This window comes from Polypterus senegalus, chromosome 9 (assembly GCF_016835505.1).
Source record: "Polypterus senegalus isolate Bchr_013 chromosome 9, ASM1683550v1, whole genome shotgun sequence".
In the NCBI taxonomy this organism is placed as follows: Eukaryota; Metazoa; Chordata; class Cladistia; order Polypteriformes; family Polypteridae; genus Polypterus; species Polypterus senegalus.
Window position 1 is genome coordinate 79,589,852 of NC_053162.1, and position 20,082 is coordinate 79,609,933.

Here is a 20,082-nt window from a genome sequence, read left to right on the forward strand (position 1 = left end):
TGGTTAACCTCTAGCACTTCAACCCACACAAGTACCTCAGGAATAACACAGCCTGTCACTCTCTAAGCACTTCAAGAGATTAACTTATTATCAGCACGAACAAATATATCTCAGACCTAAATATTACTTGTGGTGTCCAAGAATATATTCAGACATACAAAGACTCAGCATCCTTGACTACAGGCCATTTATCAGCCTTAGTTTATGTACTCTTCCCTACTTTTGGGTGGCATTCTTACCCACAACCCTAAATAAACCTCACAGCACAGAGGTAATGGCAAATCTCTGGCTGCACCAGGTGCTCAAAGAAATCTACCTTATTACTCCAATCACTCTAGACATTAAGACAAAGCATAGAAAGTTAAAAGCAGCATGGTATTTATTACAGGAATAATAAAACCAGTGGAACAAAGAATAATAGAAAATAGGACTGATAGTAAAGTCCGGATGTATATAGTCTTTAGAAAAAGCTTACAAAACGTTAAAGATGACAAGGATGAATGTCGCAGGCAGCTTGTGATCTGGCACTTGTAGTTGTTCAATAGACGGTTTTCTGACAATCAGATGGAAACGGACGCATGTTGCCAGCACCCACTTCTGACGTTGCTCTGTTCCCTTCTCCTGATGTTTTCGTCCCTTCTTCGTCATCCCTCCTATGTCACTCTTCAGACGATGAATATTTATTATCAAATTCTACCTGGGGGTTTTTCAAAATGTGATTGTTAGATATTCTGATTATCTGGCTATCAATATGATTAATGAATTCATTGTCCATTTTCCCAAACAATAAAACTTTTTTGATGTTGCTTAGTACCTACTGGCATGTCTTCCTTTCCCAGGCTGTAAACTCATTTAGTAACTTATTGTCCCAGATGTCCATCCTTTCTCAGGTTATAAAGTAATTGATAGCCTGAGGCATTGCCATGTCATCCTCTTTTGCTCGAACAGCTGTTTTAAAAGTGAGGCACAATTGGGAAAAAGATATGATTTGATGTGTCCTGTGTTTAAATTCATCTGTTGTTTTGTCTTAAAAAATATAATGAAAATACAGACAAAAATCTGCATATTTTGTAGCCCACAGAAAGAGACCACTGACCTGGTTTGTCCAAATGAAATAAGGGTTTACATGGCATTTTAGAAAGCAGGCTTCTGTGACTAACTGGGTTATTAAAGGGCATGTAAACGCACTCACAGAAAATGGGGCCAAGTCATTATTATACAAGCTCAAGGTTAATGCCAAACAGAATCAAAAATTGCTTTAACTAAGCAAATTCACTTGAATCCTGTTCTGTCTTCCAGCTTTCCCACAACACACTGCACTACCATTCAGCATGACAACACTTTCAGGCTTAGGCCTCATAAAAATTGTTAGTAAAAAAGGTTAGTAAAAAAGGTTAAAGTATCTCCAATCATTGCTGAAATTTGTGCCCAATTCTAAACTATGTATTTACAACTTTAAAGTTGAAAAATGGAGGCCTGGCGGAGGACCTGGAGATCAGTGTTTTTGTGTATCCTGTCCAACATGTCATCTGAAAAGTCAGTTGTGCCCTGGATCATTTCCCGTTAGGATGAATGGACTGTCTCGTTCCTGCCTGTCATGTGTATAGTGGTGGATAAATCGTTGTGCATCTTCAAAAGGAGCGCTCCTGCAAATCTTACCCCTCGCTGCACATGACTATCAGTAGGACTGTTTCACTCATTTACTATGGAAGCTGTTCTCAGGTTTGTCATCTTCACACCAAACCATTTCATCGACTTTTGCTGTACTGGATTGTATAAGGATGTTGTTGTGAGTGTTTATTGTTGTGGTTCATTGTTATGTTACAACTGTATTGCCGTAGGGAAAAGGGGAGTTTTGTCTGATTGTTGTTGTGTATTGGGTTTTCATTTAATATATTATTTATTCATTCATTGGTTTTGCATCTCTGCTTGTGAGTGTGTACGGGCTGGGTGCGTCCCTGGAATCTCCACCAAAAAAATAAATAAACCACCATCTCATTGACGATGTGTATCTTAGCAGCACTGGACCGCTACAAAACAATATCATTTTGATGAAAATCTTATTGAAATGTTACAATTGACTATACACCATGAAAAACTCAAATTAAAATACTGATAATTTTGGAAAATTCACACTTAAAAACAATGACATCCTAAGATTATTAAATGGTCTGTTATTCAGTCTTTAGGACAGTGATGTGAATGTTTATTTGAAATAAAATGTACAACAAATACAAACGGCCATATAAGCCATCACACAAAGTACTGGGTGTGTCTGTGCATGTGACATGCTCGTCTGGGGTGCACCCATGTACCTACTGGACAGTCCTCAGGCTGTCATGAGGCTAATCCAGATAATGCACTTGAAGGAAATAGGAGGAATTGAGGGATCTACTGTAGGAAGGCTTTTATTCAAGAAAATAAGAAAAGCATCTTTATATATAATACTTTACCATTGCTGTTTGTTTGTCTGTCCAGGATTTTAAATCACCTGTAGCTCTGTAACCGTTTGAACTACTGAACTGAAATTTGGTACACATATACCACATGGCGTCTACTATTCGCTTTCGGAGTAGTGATTGACCTCCAAGTTTATTCCTCTTTTTATTTTTATTATATTGTAGAATCAAATCTCGGCAGCGGCCAGCAGGGCAGCCATGGGGCGCATGTGTATGGGCGCCATTCTTATCCCTACCACTTTCACCGTCACTTCCCCTACCTCTTCATATCTTAAATCATTCTTAAGGCAGATTAAAGACTTAAGTGCCATCTTAAGTGAAAAATTAAAGAAAACGTACTAAGTAATTTCAATACAAATGCTGACTTAATCAGTTTTAATACGAAAAGATGCTGACGAAAGAGGAGAAGAAGCAGGGTGCTAAGGTGGAGAAAAGAAGACCTGCTCAGGAAGCAGCAAGCGTATCAACCTCGAATGCTAAATGTACAGAGAAAGAGTATGAAAACTATGAATGCTAAAGTCAAGTGTATTCACTGCGCTATATTGAGCAGTGCGCCGTTACTGGTCATAAATAAGTAGCCATTTATTTAAGAAATCAAGTGGTAGCAAAATGTCTGTGCCTATCTCCTTGGTAAACACATTCTGGTCAGGTTCTTTAAATATTTTTTTCTCTGTAAGGATTCTGAAATTCTGAAGGCTTAACAAATGTACAGTATGTATTTAATTTAAAAGCTTGTGATTTAAGTTTGTGGACTAGAAGTATAGTACAGGTGTCTGCTACTAATTCCGCCTCAGTGCACTCTGACCAGTAGTAAAGATTTTAGAATGCACATTATTGATGCCACAAAATGTAACCATAAATGAAATGACAGTGCATTTGTAACATTCAGGTGAAGGCAGTTTCAGCTGAAAATTCTGTGAATACTCGCACTTGAGCATGAACCAGAATAATAATGTGCTGTTTCTACAAAATGACCCTTAATTTAATGTGTTGACTTAGAGTCACGCTTTTTATTTATTTTTCCCCAAGTATTCTCACTATTTAAATTAATGTCAAGACCTTCTGCTTTATTAATTAAAATCATTTTTTTTTCTAGAGACTATAATTATATCTTTCTGACAAACGGCATTTTCATTTTTTTTATCTCTTGCACCTTGTTTTCAGCAATAACTTGATAATCAGCACAAGCCTTTGAACAGGGCACCGTTAGAGTGTAACTACAACTCCAGTTTAGTTCAATTCAAGGACTGAGCAGAATTCATTACAATTTTAATTTATTTTTATTTGCTGTCCTTCTCAGATAATATTCCAAATAGTGTTCTGCTAACCACCAAAAACAAATTTATTAGTCAGTACAGAAATCTAATCAAACATAAAATTAGCCAATAATCTGACAAAACATAAAACTAGTAAATAATAAACATAACAGAACAAACCCCTGTAGAATGAAGTCAGATGGCAACTAGCAGGAGTCAAGAAATCTGAGAAATCTGCAGACAAATCCATCCACATAAGACTGATGCTCAGGCATTACGCTAAAATGACGGCCATCTACTGAAACGCAACATTCACCAGCTGGAAGGAGCTGCTTGAGGCTGAACACACAACCAGAAGTGAGAAAACCAATGAGAAGAGGCACAAGTTGAACACACTGGATGAAGAAAAGACAACTCAAATGACTATCAGTATATCTAAACATTCACTAAAGTGAAAAAAAGCTCAATACCTCTTATGACATTGACAATCTCAATGTGTGAGAGATAATTTAGGGGTAATATAGTTATTGCGCATGAAGTGTTTTGGTTTACAGTGCAAATTAATATCATACAGCATTGGTCTTAGTTATGGCAAGAAGAGGCTGATGCAATGGTTGAATCAACAAATAAAATGCCCTAAGTGTTTTAAGAAGTGGCTGAATATCACGTCCACAGTACGACTTGACAGCTGTCATGTACAGAGAAAATGTCATTAAAGAAGGTGTCACACATAAGCGCATGGGGGACAGCTTAAGGGCTCAGGTGATGGTACTAACCCACCGAACCAGGTGTTGGCGCTGTGGTCTATGCCTTCTCTCTTCTTCCCTGTGAAGAACAGAAGCCTAACCTCCACTCCAGTGCTGACATCACTTCCAATGTCTACTCTCCCCATCCTGTCGAAGATCCATATAATCAAGAGGGCCACTACGATTCTTCAGGTATATTTTGAACTCGTGTCTGTAAAGACGTCTCTGCATTTGTCTGAGTGGTGAAAACTGCTATACCGGGTTCACCCAGGGTGGTGCTCCCTAAATCTTTAATTTTATCGTGTCTCCTCTTTTACAAAAGGGTAAGAGCTGAGCTTAATAAACATTTAAGGAAAACATAATATAAGATATAATGGAATGGGACTTTTACTCTGGGCTCTGCTCTCTGCTGAGACTATCTCGTGTCTTTTAACCAATTAGAGTAAATGTCAGGTGTTATTACACAAGCATTAATACTTGCACTGTCAATGTAAACTCAATTTTCTATAAATGTGTGACCATTCTATGACACTTCTGCTCAGGTGGCTCACTGCTGTAATGGAGTGCTCCCTCTACATTAAGAGGAATTAAAGACACATGAACAAGCTTCCTCCTCTCTGGTAGATTCTAGGGGAATAAATCTCTTCCACAGTTTTATTTACTGATTTTAGTTTCTGTTAGGGCGGCACGGTGACGCAGTGTTAGCGGTGCTGCCTCACAGTTAGGAGACCTGAGTTCGCTTCCCGGGTCCTCCCTGCGTGGAGTTTGCATGTTTTCCCCGTGTCTGCGTGGGTTTCCTCCGGGCGCTCTGGTTTCCTCCCACAGTCCAAAGACATGCAGGTTAGGTGGACTGCCGATTCTAAATTGGCCCTAGTGTGTGTTTGTGTGTACAGCGGAGGGTTGGCACCCTGCCCAGGATTGGTTCCTGCCTTGTGACCAGTATTAACTGGGATTGGCTCCAGCAGACCCCTATGACCCTGTGTTCAGATTCAGCGGGTTGGAAAATGAATGGATGGATGGATAGTTTCTGTTATAAAGGTATATCCAATTTTTGAAAACTAAAACATTTTGTGACAAATCTGTGATCATTATCCCCAGAGGCAAATTTTACTGTAAATTTTGCCAAACCACCTTCATGTCAAACTTTACAGATACAGAGAGTACTCCAACTTATAATACAAGATTGTGTGTTAATTAATTGTAATTATAGTTTTGAATGTGCATTACTTAGTTTATTCCTGGATTTTTTTTTTTTTTTTCGTTTACTGGCATCCATTGCTATGAAATAAGATTTTAGATCAAATTCAATAAATATGATATTTAAATACAAAATTGTTAAATGTGACACTAAATAAATAAAAATATGATATGCGAATACAAATAATTAGATGTGTCATGAATTTTTTTTTTAATTGCTATTTCTTTATAAATTTTTTATAATGATCCCTCATTTATTTGTTTCATCATGCTTGCAACATGAAATACGACTGGAAATGAAAACTGCCATTTTCACCCATCAAAGCTGAAAACATGGGCTCTAGCAAATTCCAGGCTTCTTAAATTAATGTATCTGATCCATGCTGTAATTCTGGATAGCTTCTTTTAGCACTTGTGTCTGCCACAGAGACAACAGTCACAACTCTGAGCATATGCTTCACTTGCCTTGGGAATTCTGTGCCTCATAGGCATGTGCAAAGTTGCTACTGTAAGTGCACCCTACCAACAATTCACCAATCAAAAAACAGTACTCTCTAGAGCCCACCCTCTCAACTCTGATAAATGAAAACGACAGATTTAATTTTAAGCTGCACTTCACGTTGTGTGCAATATCACTGAAATACATAGATAGATAGATTACAACAAACACACACACACCCCAAACATACACAAAAACTCAAATACTTCTGACTTGGTATGATAAGAGTGCTGTCTAATAACAGGCTTTTAGGTGGATCAAACTGGTCATATCTTCCTAGTTGTGTCAGCATAAGGCGCAAGGCAAGAACAAACCCTGGACATGCCACCATCCCATCACAGGACAAACGCACACAAACACAGGCACCCAAAAAAATTTAGTTTCATCAATCCACCTAACCTGCAACCTGACTATAGGAAGAAACCCACACAGACACAAGGAGAACATGCAAACTCTACACATTGAGGACCTGGGGCCTCATGCATAATGCTGTGCGTAGAATTCACACTAAAACATGGCATACGGACAAAAGCGGAAATGTGTATATGCACAAAAAGATCCAGATGCATAAAACTGTGTGAACACCAACTTCCACGTTTTTCCGCTCCATAAACCCCAGTCAGCGTGAAAAGTAACGCACATGCATGCGCCTGCTGCCCCACCCCAACTCCTCCCAGAATTACGCCTCTTTAAATATGCAAATAAATATAAATAGCCCTTAAGTTCAGCGTTCTGTGAAAACGCAATGGCAAAAGCTTGGGGGAAAATAGAAGAATTTCAGCGAACACCAAGTGGAGGCAAGGAAAAACGTACTATTGGTTGGTTTAAACAACAAAAGGAAGTTGATTGAGTGACATAGAGTGTCTAAGAAACTCGAAAGCTCAAGTTCACAAAGTTGCACAGTACCCGAAATAAAAAAGTTGTCAGATATTAAAGTCGCCGTGAAAAGGTGAGTTGTAGCCCACCATCTGAGTGTCATATGAAAGCTTTTTAGGGTACAGAGAAAAAAAAATAGGCATACAGTGGGAAAAAAGCACGAAATGTCAACTTTAATCTCGAAATTTCCACTTTAGTCATGTAGTTTAAATGCTTTGTTTTGTATGTGTTCTTCGATGTGCTCTATGTGTGTGAATCACTAAGTGTGTCTTAAACGGGCTTTCTCTTCCTCCGAAAGGACACAGAATCCATTACTGTACATTCGTGATATTACACCTCTCTGAATAATTAAAATACTGAGATGTATATGTGATATCATTTTCATGATGATAGGAGTTAAAGCATGTTATTAAACATGGGAACACAGTGACACAGTGATAGTGACGAGCTGGCGCCCTGTCTAGAGACTGTCTCTGCTTCCCGCAAGATTCTTGCTGCGCAGTGAGCGACCTTCAATGAAATAATTTATTGCAGCAGTACTGTCTCTTTCAAACGTACTAACCTCCAATTCCTTTCCTTCCTTTTCTTTCTCCAAGTAACCAATCGCCACACAATCAGCTCTGTAATAGATGTTAAGCCATCTGTAAGCTTAGAATGCCAATTCTTCAAATTTTTAAGGAACATTGAAATATCTTCATAGTACATGCTTAATTATTCTATCCTTCTATAGTTCCAGTGTTGTGCCAGCCCCAGCAAGAATACAGTGCGAGGCAGGAACAATCCCTGAACTTGCTAGCGCTGCAATACCGTGTACTCACATGTTTAATTATTAACAATATAGATTATTTAAATGATGTTACCATTTTATCTGTATAATATAATAAACATATTTCTTCTTAAAATGATATTGCCATCATATGTAAATATGCGCTTTATAAAGTGGCTCAGGTTGTGCAATATTAAAACTGTAGTGCAAGTTTACAGTAAGGTGATTGTACTTATAAGTGCAAACAGTTCTACAAGGAGCAATTGATGGACTGTTTGAGTGTGTTCATAGTTATTGGGATGAAACTGTTTCTGAACCGCGAGGTCCGTACAGGAAAGGCTCTGAAGCGTTTGTCATATGAGAGCAGTTCAAATAGCGCATGGCTGAGACAGCGTGTGCTTGATGCTGTATTCCAATAATTCTCTTTCCGATCAGCTGCTGTAGAGCTGTGATTCCACTCTCAGAATCAGTGGTATAAATACTTGAGAGTAACAAAGCTAAAGCAGCAATGGTATCTGGAATAGATTGACCATTCCATGGATCATTATATTGTTACAGGTTAATTACAATCAGATGCCTTAAACTAATAAACAATATGCAGCTAATATCAGTGTATATGACAAAGCCACGTCAGGGATGTGGATCTAAAAAAGAAAGGGAAACCACACTGGAACAAAAGCACTGCTTTGACGCTGGGTGCAAAACCGAGCGGAGCACTTGCGTGAGCTGACATGAAAATGTGTGTGGCTTTATGCCAAGTTTAGATTTTATACATCGCGATTTGAGCATGGAAATGGGAGTACACAACATTTTTGTGTGTACGCACCGTTTATACATGAGGCCCCTGCTCTCCTTACTGTAAGGCTGCAGCACTACCACTGCACCTCTGTGTCACCAGCATTTAATTATTTATGTAATATAATATAATATAATATAATTGTTTATCCTCACATATTATTGTGTTTCTATTGATTTATTAATGTATTTAATTTTACTCAAAGATTGTCTCCATTTTATTTCAACATCTTCCTTGGATTGGATACTTTCTCATACATGATACTTCTTAAATGCACTGTTGTCATAATCCATTTCAGAATGAGGTCTGGCCTAGGACCAGATAAAAAAAAACAATATATGTATCATCAGATTATATAAATATACATACTGTATGTGAATAATATATTGTAGTGTCTTGGCTATGTGGTGGCACAACTTTAAGTGTAAGTGACTAATTCAACATTTGCATTTGGCACTTGACAGTGTGGAGGTCAGTAGCTGGGGGCCTGCAGCCTATGCAAATGACAGCTTCCAAAGACAACTGTGGTTGGACCTCACTGGACTCCACACAACCAATAAGATTTAAAGCAGAGGGCACTGTGTGACTCTATAAGCAAAGAAAGGAAGGGGTTAAAAAAGGGACGACATGACAGGTGTAGCAAGTTGGAGAGTGAGTAAGACACAAACGTGATCACATAAGTGTAAAAGCCACAGCAATTAGTTAACAGCGTGCATTGGGGCCGAATGAAACACCAGGGCCAGTAGTCAAGATGTTCTCCATGGCCACAACAATGGACAGGAAGAAATGTAAATTGTAAATGTATTTTTCAAACTGTTGCAAAAATTCAAGACACTGTTCCCTGTTATTATTTCTATATATGAAATCATTAAAAAATAGTACTGTATAGAAGCTGTAGTTTATTTTATTCCTTCAGTTGTCCAAGGAGTCCTCCTTTCTTCCTCTACTCACATGGAAGATCACTACAATATGTATTAATTTGCATATATTGCATAATGTTTCTGTGTTTATTTTTTAAAACTATAATTTAAGATTATGTGGCATTTTCTAGCATGCAATATTAGTAATCATTTAACAACAAGCTGAACTATGAAGTAGAACTAAACTTAATTAAAAAGTTAAATGGAATTGAGCCGAACTTATTTAATTCAGTCCCAGGAGTAAATGATAAGCTAAATGAGCCCAACACTCATTCATTGAGAAGTTCTGTGTATTTTCTCATAATGACATTAAACGGCTATCATCGATTGAATTTGCATACAAAACATTTTCTTAGTTGTTCTTTGAATTATGCACTTTCACTTATAAACCTAGACATTTACAGCTTTTCAAAAAAAAAAAAAACATTTTCATCACATTATATTTTTAAGAAGGAAAATGTATTGCCTTCACCCTGACAGTTTGTTGTCACAATGTTTGGGAGATTTGAGTTAAAAATGGGATACATGCACACGGACATACTGTAAAACTTTCATCTCAGAATAAAATTCTTATTCACCCGTGATTGCCTGAGGATTAGTGAAGGTTAAATAATTGAACAACATTACATGACAGTCTCAAATGAATGATTGTTAAATACAGAGTTTAATACTGAAGCTGACGATACATGCAGGAAAACAACAGTAAAAAGAAAAACTCCAGACTCTGATTTAACGCTCCTGCTTAGAACACATTGTGGCACAGCTAAATGACAATGTGACATTTCTGCCATCCCTGCCTGCTGCTTGCCCCGTCTCTTAATCACTGCTTATAGGTAGATGTGGTCATTATTGTCTCATGCACAGTGAAATTCTTCCTCAACACGCAGCAGGTCACCATTCCTTGGCACCATGAATAGTAAGTATAACTACCTTACCTCAATACTTTTGTATCCTTTACCTTAAATAACTACCTTAACTCGAAACTTCAGGAAAACATATTTCTGATAAGACTGTAAATTATATATTGAACTGCAGTCAACAAACAAGAGGGAGAGGAGGGGCTTGAATACAAACCATGAGGCTTTAGTTTTTCTGTTTATAATATAGACTGATAATTCTGAGGAATACGGTTTTTCAAAATTTAGGAAAAAAAAGTATGTATTTTGCACTTTTTGAGCATACAACTGGATAACTGACATGTGGATCGTGTGACACAAGTACTGTCAGATTTTTTTATTTTTTCCATTGTTCATCATTGTACAGCATTGGTTTCTATTGGCGTTTTTTCTCTCCATTCTGCATGAAAACATGAGATTAAAGCTTTTTTATTAGCCATCACTACAAACTACACAGGGTAAGTAACATATAAAAAGATTCAAGGATACCTTTAATTTGAATTATTGATTTAAGCCTAATTGGTATTTTTGTGTACGCCGTACACTACACTGTAGACTGCATTACCTTTGGCACAAGTACGATGTAGCCAGATGCGCACCTGCTCAAAAATGTGACTACACATCATAGCAACATGAACCTGACGCAGACCCCTACAACTCTGCTTATCCAGTTTGGTAACTACGTATTTCCTGAAACACATTTCCATTTTTCGTCCAGTTTGGAAGTTGGGGAATGTGAAAGACAAATATGTTCACTCTGTTTAGCAAAAGGAGCAGTGATCCTGGAGGGCAAAAAACTGCATGCATTTTAATGGATCATTCAATTGGTTTGTGTGCTTCAGATACCACCAACTAACGTTCAGGCCTGTGGAGCGGCACGATGCAGAAGCATAAACTGTTTTGGCAGCGTAAGCTGCACACAGCGTAGCATCAACACTGAAGTATAAATCAGCCTTATTAGTAGTTATTCATGAAATTTTGAAGATAGATTAATAAATATATCTTACATACAATGTTCCCAGATGATTAAAGACCAATGATGGACGATAGCTTCAGGCGGTCTGCTCCTTCTCGCAACAACAGCAAGATGTACTTTGAAGCACAGCTCTGAGAAGAAGAAGTTGGGAGAGGAACAGTAACACCAGTGCTCTACAGTGACACACTGACAGTATGTGCTCCAGTTGATTTGCAGGAGGTACTTCTCCATGTGAGTTTCATACTTTGATGATGTTGATCTTCACAAGCCTAGCAGACAGGAAAAATTCATGAAAGTTTATATTAAAGTATCAAAACATATAAGCCAGGGATCCTCAAGTTTGGCATTAGCTGCGGGTTTTTGCTTCTAACTTTTTAATTTTTTGGTAATGGAACTTGTTACTTAATTCTATGACTACTTGATGCCTTCAATTGGCCACATCTGGACACTCTTCTATTTTAGAGTTTTCCTTTCCAGTGATATCATCTAAATAATTTCTGAAGCAGACAAGATTAGTAATTCTTAGTCATTCACTTTTTTCTCTTTCATTTCTTTCCATGATAAGACCTTTATCCCAATCTCATTGTTAATCCACAGCTGCTTAAGTAAACAAGAAGCAAAGAAAAACAGGGAAACAGCTGTTCAAGACTAACAGAAATATAAAAATGTTAGGAATCTTAATAAGCGAGCTGAAAAAAAAAATGAAGCACAAAATGGTTCCTCGAGCAATAATTGGCTTCCACAGCAATAATTGGCTTCTAATTAAGATAATTTGGAGCAAAAACCTGCAGCCACTGTAGCCCCCGAGGACTATTCTTGAGGACCCCTGACAGAAGCTATATGCTGTTTCAGTCATTCATTTTATTAAAAAAAAGCAAGCTGATACAAAAATCTGATGTATTAATTTATTCTCAGTCACATCATTTCTGCATGGATTTCAAGGTGTTATTCCCTGCTTCATAATTAAAGGAACAATCCTAAAATTCTCCATCAGACAATACCCTGGCAGACATTTTAATAATTGTTGGAGGGTATAATTGGCAGTGCACAGCTGTTTCTGTAAAGTGCTTCTTTTTTTAAATCCTTGAGGAATAAACATTTTGCAGATTATCATATTGCATTTCAGTGATGTCAACACTGTGCACTCTGATAAAAGAATTTAATGTTGTTTATAAACGCCTGCTTTACAATTCTTTTTGTTCCCAGATTCTCCAGAAGCACTTTGATTTTTAAAATAAAATTCAGTGTAATTGTGTAAGAAGCCCTGCTAAAGTGTGTTCCATAAAAAGGCTGCCATAAATCTGAAAAATGTGAGCTTGATAATGCTCAGTCGAGACACCCTGGTATGTAGTTAAGATGCCCCCAGCTGCCTTCCAGGGGCACGTCCCCCTTAAAGCAGATCCTGGACATGCTGCAAGGGGTCTCTTTCCTGGCCTGTGAGCACCTGGGAATTTCCCAGGAGATGGAAAAGAGTTGACAGGAAAAGGAAGGTCTGGTCTACCCAGCACAGCATGTTGCCATTGTAATCCTCACCAGGGAAAAGTGGACCGAAAATGGAATGATTAATCTACTGTAGAAATAATAGTGTGTTCTCAAAATTGTTTCAAATATGGATAAATACAATACAATACAACTTATTTTTGTGTAGAGCTCTTAACTGAGAGCAGACACAGAGCGCTGTTAACAATTCACATTTAATATCCAGTACATATCTGAGATGACGTTTACATATGCAGAAGAGCAGTGGCACCAAGTGCCACAACCAGATACTGAGAAGAGAAAGCAGTAAAGATTTAAAATACTGTGATACTTACATTTCTATGCAAATGACTAATAAACAGGAATACAGTATACACAGCTAATCAGCAACTCTAGTCAGGGTATGCTAGACTAAAGTAAGTAGTGAGTCTTCAGCCGCGATTTAAAAGCTGAGACTGAATGGGCACCTCTTATATTAGTGGGAAAATCATTCCACAGCTTCCACAGGATATATGATAATATGTGGTGGGATAACACACTATATAAATGAGCTTCTTATTTGTGGAATGTAAATGCATATTAGGATGGATAAAGGCTCTCAGTTGCCCTCATGTATCAGTGTGAGTGGGTGAGATGGTGCCCTATCATGAACTGGCAGCCATCCACATGTGGTTTTTGCCGCACATTAGTTGCTGCTGGGACAGGTGCTAAGTTCCAGGGAATCTGAACATTACGATTCAAGGTAGAATATTACAAAGAAATTCATTAGTGTTCATGAAATATTTTCATTTTAATACAGTATGTATTATTCATTAGTTCCTATCTTGTCAAAAATTGTCATACCTCAGATTACAGTCTAGCTCAGTGTTTCTTAAACTTTTAGAATCACAGTGTAGTGGAGTGAGGGATGACTTGGGATGAAAGCAAGAATAATTGGGGTGCCAACCAGGCCAAATCCTGTGTAATATGTTGCCACAAAAGGTTAACTAAGACTTTAACAGAAAGCACAATACAAAGGCACAAAAATGTTTGCCATGTTGCCATGGTGCAAAAAATCTTTGAGGCATCCATGTGACCTTGTGAAGGAAAAAGGAGACAAGACTGTTAGCGACAGCACCCCCTCTCATCCTGGGCTGGTACCACATATCTTAGCACAGCAAGGAAGGCAATCCTCTGATGAGCATGCGTGACAATGGACATGTTTGTGATGGGTTACCACATGATTGTTTTGTAAAATTAGCTGAGTTTATCCAAGTGTGAATTCTGTGGCGAGGGGTGTACCACCCTCACTCTGGCATATTTTTAGTGTGGTAATAAACAACGACTTTGACGTATCACAGAGGGCTTCCATTTCTGTGGTACAAAAATATAATAAATATTCTTCACAATACCACAGCCTCGCTCATAACCTATGAAGGAATTAACTGAGTTGACTAACAAGGAAAGACACATCTAAGAAAGAGGGAGAAGCAAGGGAATGACACAGACAGGCTTGTAAAGCAAAGGGGCCACAGTGCTAATTTGAAATATCGAAATAAAAATAATAGACATGGCACAAGGAGGCGATGATTTCTGGGATGTTGTGGAGGGTAATGGAATAGGGCAGGGGTGTATGAAGTGCTGTGACAATGCTGTATGCTAAATGCAGTTTCAGTGGCCATGAACCAAAGGCCGGTGCCTCAATGCGTATTTGCCATTACAGCATACATTGATTGCAAATCTGTAACAGAGCAAAGAAGATTCTGCATTTGGTTTATTGTGAATCGGTGAGAATTACATCTTGTAACACTATTTTCAAGTGGTTTGATAAATCTCAATCTGCTGGTAGACTGAAGGACGTGTTTGTTGGACCACTGAAAACTGAAAGAACAGCAGAAAATGTCAAAAGGGTGAGACAAGCTGTAGAGCAGAGCCGTCGACATTCAGCACAAAGTCAATCGGTAGTGCTAAACATGTCAAACTGGACTGTTCACTGATTTATGGATCGAGATTTATTCTACTACCTGTATATATTTTTTAGGAATAATTTTGCTATGCATCTCACCTTTTTTATTTAGTTTATTGAACTGTTTAGTGGAATCCAGAATATCTTTTAGTAATGTTCATGTGAGAAACATGCTTGAAACATCTGAGATACAAGCTACCACCCCGGGTCAAGAGGGGGCACTCATGCTAACCTTCTCCTGTTTTGTTCCCTCTGTAATACAGAGAAGATGCCCAATGAGGACAATTGACTCCACCCCTTCCAGTCTTCCTATTATAAAGCCTGCAGCTGCCAGAAGGAGGCATTCAGTGTTAAACAGATTGCATTGCTAGGACAGAGCGCCTTTCATCCTGACCTGAACGAAACAATTACATAGCCTGATGGCTTTCTTATTTTTTTATCCTTTTGATTTCTGTATTGGTGCACAAAACAGCTCTTTTTTTATTACTTTATTAAGAGAATTAAACAGAGATCACCGGGTTGGCACCCCAACATTTCTTCATGGAACTTGCATACTTTTCTCGATCACAATAGCCATTGTTTTTTACCTATGTACAGTTGGCCCCAGTGTCAAAATGGTAAAAATCCACTTCTTGAGTCCCAGTATGGTACTGATTTTCTTTTTGAGTGTTCAGATTAAAACATTTAAGTATCACTGGTCTAGCTTAATGCCACCCCAACCAAGATAAACACAGTCAGAAAGTCGATGGAATGGGAGAGGATAATTCCTAATATGAAGTAATGTCATTGTGCCACACTGTCCAAAGAATGCACCAGAGACCAGAAGAAAGAAAGAAAGAAAGAAAGAAAGAAAGAAAGAAAGAAAGAAAGAAAGAAAGAAAGAAAGAAAATCAGCACAAATTTTGAACCTGAAAGATGGTCATAATCTAGCAATCAAAGCCTAAACACTAACCAGACCTGTATTTAAAATAAATGCAGGAAACCATAATCCCTAAATTCAGATTTACTATAGTTTTTTATGTTAAATATGGACAACGAGAACAACATGTTGATTCTTATGTAGATGGGGAGTGACAATTGTAATTGTCATGTAAAATTCAGTTACCCAAAATTATTATTAAATGGCGCAACAGTGGCATCAAGAAAATAAAGATAAATGGTAGTGAGTAATTCAAAATGTACAGAAGGATTAAAATAAAGCCTGAAATTGAATTCTGCATGCATTAAAATCATAAATCATGAGAGTTGTGTGCTCACCCACCTTATTTGTTTAGCTGAGATGTCAGGTTGACACTACAAAAGAAGAAGATGGATGGTTCAGATTTGTTATAATCAGAAAAGATGGGGAGACTCCTGGGAGAGTGAATCTTTCTTGAATAACTTAATATGTGGCAGAAAGGAAAGGAGATCTTTGTGGAGAGCTGATAAGTGTCAGCAAAATCACAGGCGACATTAGCAAGTGGGAGAGTTTATGAAGAGCTACAACAACATTTATTTCAATAGTACATTTCCAAAGCTCAAAATACTTTACAGATGTCAAAGAAAGAGATGAAAGAAAAGAAAAACACATTCAAAATAGGCAAGAAGAATAATAACAACAAAAACATCAATTATAACTGAATAATTGTATGTACTCATTCATACCCAGTGGTGATAAGCTGAATAAAAAAGAGTCCTGCTGAATTACTTGTTTTAAAATGCTTGCTTTACTGCCTTAACAACAGAATTGGCATGGAATCGGATTCGGAGAAGCTTCTTCTATAATCAATACAAATGTAAGAACAATGGTAGTAATCATCATCATCATCATCCTACTCATAGCACTGAACAACCAACTTAACAAATACATCCATTCTGTGTAAAAGAGTCTTTAGTTGAGAAGTGTTTATTTTTTCAGGAATATGTCTGTTTCTGTTCTTTGAAAAGGTCAGCCATGATGGGTTGTGTACATCAATAGCCTGGTCGAATTTCAAGCATTCCTTCACCTCAGGGGTGGATCTACTATGAAACTAATGAAGCTCAAACTTCAGGGCCCCTAATCCCAGAAAGGACCCCAGAAGCGACTTTAGTCTACATTGCTTAAAAATTGTGGGTTTATGCAGTATGAGAAGGGTTTTTTCAAATAATATTGAAATAGTACAGCATATGTAACTCAACACAAAATAATAGCGAAAATAAAAATTAACAGGTTAATAAAGTATCAAAAAAATACAATTTGTGGCCATATGTTGTGGAACAGTCCCGTTGATGAGGATAACAATGGTTATCCAGACCTCACTGCTGGTTGTAAAGGTGCCCCCCATAACAGTTCAAGTTTCAGAGCCCCATAAATATTGGTCCACCACTGCTTCACCTCCCAAGCAAATGAAGTTAAAATATTAAAGAAAGGAGGGATAGGAGAATGGCAAGGGTGTAAAACGCACAATAACGCTACAATGTAAGAATCCCTCATTCGGCCCAACAAGATGTATAGTTTTCCAGACTAACAATGGAAGAAGAAGAAGAAGATCCCCATCTATAGTGCATTCAGAATATATTCAGGCCCCTCTACTTTCTGCACCCTTTATTGTGATGTAGATTTAATTTTAAATAGATAAATTTGCCATTTTTGCCCGACATTCTACATTCATTAACCCATAATGAGAAAATGAAAATAAGTTTTCATTAGTGTTTAAGGAATATTTTCATTGTTGATAAAGTATGTATAATTCACTAGTTCCTCTCTTGTCGAAAATTGTGTTATTTCAGATTACAGTCTAGCTCAGTGTTTGTTACCTTTTAGGATCACGGTGTAATGGGGAGAGGGATAACTCTGGACAAGACCAAGAATAATTGGGGTGCCTACCAGGCCAAACCCCATATAATACGTCGCCACAAAAGACTTTAACAGAAAGGAGTACACAATGGCACAAAAATGTTTGGCATGCTACCATGGTGCAAAAAAGCTTTGAGGTGTTTGTGTGACCTTCCTCGTAGCTCGCCAGGTCTGAACTAAGACACCATCTCTTAAGAGCATCCCTCCTTTATACTGGTGGGACTGTAAGGACTGGGGCTTCTTTGGCTTTATTGTCCTCAAGGGGCGGTTTCTCAAGGCTGACAGGGACAAAGGAGACAAGACTACTAGCAACAGCACCCCCTCTCATCCCAGGGTGGTACCACATACCTTAGATCAGCCAGAAGGCAATCCTCTGATGCTCATGCGTGACAACGGACATGTTTGGGATGAGTTACCACATGATTGTGTAGTCAAATTAGCTGAATTTATCCAAGTGCAAATTCTGTGGTGAGGGATGTACCACCCTCAGTTTGGCATACCGTACTTACTTGTGTACCATGCGCCCTCGTGTAAGATGCGCATCCTAATTTTTACAAAGAAAATCGGTTTGCCACATGTACGAAGCGCGTTGTGATTGTATAGGAAGAGTTTAGAGAGAGAGCGCAAGCAAGCAAGAGAGAGAGAGCGCAAGTGCGCGAACAAGCGAGCGAGCGAGAGAGAGAGCAAGCGAGAGAGAGAGAGAGAAAGCAAGCAAGCGAGCCCAAGCAGAAGAAGTAAACATTACAGAATTACATTTCCTAGTGTATGACGCGCACCTGATTTTCTAATGCTAATTTCGGGAAAAAATGACTACATCTTGTAACGCTATTTTCAAGTGGTTTGACTGAATCTAAATCTGCTGGTAGAGCAAAGGATGTGTTCGTTGGAACACTGAAAACTGTATGAACAGCAGAAAATGTCAAAAGGGTGAGACAAGCTGTAGAGCAGAGCTGTCGACATTCAGCACAAAGTCAATCAGTAGCGCAAAACATATCAAACTGGATTGTTCACTGATTTATGGATCGAGATTTATCCTATTATCCCTATATGTTTTTTAGGAATAATTTTGCAACACAACTCACTTTTTTTATTTAGTTTATTGAATTGTTTAATGGAATCCAGAATATTGTGTTATTTGTGAACTCATTTTGGAAAATATTGTTAATAGTGAAACTCATTTAAAAAATATTATTTTTATTTTTGCCATGAGGGAAGTGACTAAATGACCATTAATACTATCCTTTCAAAAGTCATCATATCCTTGCAACCCAGATGTTTCTGCATCCTTCATTGTGATATAGATTTCATTTTAAATAAATACATTTGCCATTTTTGTTCGGCATTTTACATTCAATAACTCAAAATGAGAAAATGAAAACAGGTTTTCCGAAAGGTTTGCAAATTTATTGAAACTCAAGGGAGCTATCTAAAGTTTGATGATCTTTACGGTGCTGACGTGCTCTGTGAACATTTTCAATTGTGTAATGTAGGGCTGTGGCCAACAGGAGGAAACAGTGGCAGGCTGGTAATGGCTAAACCTGCAATGAACTAAAAAAATATGGCCTTCCTCAGGTGACTTCAGCCCTGGATGATGAGAAAGAGATGTCAAGAGGCAGAGAAACCTTACAAGAATTTATCTTATATATAAACGTCTATGTGTAGAAGTGTGTGTGTCTGTCTGGCCCAGAAGTGAGAGGTGGAGTCGATTAAGGGCTCCACCTCCGAGGAAACAGAAAACTTGCTTAGCGGAAAATACACAAGCAAGGCGAGCACATCAGCAAAGCGTTATCCCTTTTACTTTTCCTCCCGCCGCTAATACACAACTGAGGTGAGCACGTCAGCAAAATGAAATCTCTGAAGTTAGAGACACTCACTTAGCCACTTAATACACGAGCGAGTACATCGGCAAGTTAATTATAATCAAAACAATAAATCAAAACTACTCAAGCCATGGGGGAATTACAGGGCAAAGCAAAAATCAGAGTAACATTGAAAATTAACACTAATGATGCAAAAGCAATGACTCTCCGTAGAAGAAAGCACAACATGTCTTACACTCACCTTCCTGGCTGGAAACTGTCGACATCAAATGGAGAATGAAATCAGAAAGATGGCTTTAATCTCGCTGACCTAAAGCACCTTGCACTGTCATACACATCTGAGACTTCTCCTGGCCGAAGAGAAAATTCACTAACATGAAGGTGTTCCTCTACTTCAAGACAAAATAAAATGAAAGACACATAACGTAAAAAGAAATGGAAATATTGACACAGAGAAAAATATAACAACAGGAAAATAGAGGTTGTGAAAAAGCCTGCCAGCTAACCTGATAACAACTGTGTGATCCTCATGTCATATTGTGGGAAATTGGTTGTTGGTCTTTCCACAAAAGCCACTTGTATCAGTTCTGTTTTTTCTTATTTTTTTTTTACTTGAAAGCATCACCTTAAATTTAA

At 38.0% G+C, this 20,082-nt stretch overlaps 1 long non-coding RNA gene across 1 annotated transcript; it reads right to left on the reverse strand.

Annotated features, from left to right (window-relative positions):
- Positions 1 to 462: 462 nt before the first annotated feature.
- On the reverse strand, positions 463 to 19,828 carry LOC120534955. Its single transcript, XR_005634819.1, has 4 exons — positions 19,688 to 19,828; positions 11,419 to 11,656; positions 819 to 948; positions 463 to 697 (listed from the first exon to the last, which is right to left on the reverse strand). It is a non-coding gene; the product is annotated as an uncharacterized LOC120534955 (long non-coding RNA).
- Positions 19,829 to 20,082: the final 254 nt, after the last annotated feature.